The following is a 524-nucleotide window of genomic DNA, read 5'->3' on the forward strand; positions in this document are numbered from 1 at the left end:
ACCATTCGTAACCATAACGGCTCTTTAAATCTGGCCCCTCTACTGTTTTTAGGGACAGCACCACAGAGGAAGCTTCAGGTCTTGATGCTGTATCATAGTGCAACATTGTACCAATAAACTGGTACTTGTCGCTCAGATGTTGTAAAGCTTGTGGTGGCACCTTTTTAGCCATTAGACTGCACAACTCTCTTTGGTTTTTCACTGTGCATGGCACTGATTTCGTGAAAATCTCCAGGTATGTTGCTCCCAGAGACCAGATGTCAGAACTACTGGAAGCCTGTTCAAATTCAACTAGACACTCTGGGGCCATATAAAGAAAGGTTCCACCCATTGGCCCTATTCCTCCTCCAGTAAGTCTGCTTCCTTGTCGTAGTACAACTGTGTCTCTGATGTTGGCAAGGCCCCAGTCTGTCAGTACAGCCTTTTTTGAGAATTGGTCGATCTGTTTAAAGTATCAAAATAGGTTTTAAATCATTAAATGTATATATGTTTTTACATATACTTACTGATTAACTAGAAAAAAA

The sequence above is a fragment of the Sinocyclocheilus grahami genome, unplaced genomic scaffold, assembly GCF_001515645.1.
Source record: "Sinocyclocheilus grahami isolate Dianchi unplaced genomic scaffold, SAMN03320097.WGS_v1.1 scaffold91.1, whole genome shotgun sequence".
NCBI lineage: Eukaryota > Metazoa > Chordata > Actinopteri > Cypriniformes > Cyprinidae > Sinocyclocheilus > Sinocyclocheilus grahami.